We start from the raw sequence: 255 nt of genomic DNA on the forward strand, positions 1-255 counted from the left end.
ACTGCAGGGTGTCTGGCTTCTACCCACCCTATTGCAGGTAGGCCCTTGGGGCCTCCGTTTCTGCGACCGTCCCTTAAAACACACACCCCACATTCCGGGGAGCCCCGGGTCCTCTTCCGGCGGCGGTTGCCCTTGACAACGCGGGGCGCCGCGCTTCCTGTGTTGATTCGAATCGCGGTTCCAGCTCGGCCTCCCGAGATGCTCGAGGCGCGCAGGCGCAGCCCGTGTGGTGGGCGTGGCAGGGGCGTGGCTCCA

This window comes from Pteropus alecto, unplaced genomic scaffold (assembly GCF_000325575.1).
Source record: "Pteropus alecto unplaced genomic scaffold, ASM32557v1 scaffold30, whole genome shotgun sequence".
Lineage (NCBI taxonomy): Eukaryota > Metazoa > Chordata > Mammalia > Chiroptera > Pteropodidae > Pteropus > Pteropus alecto.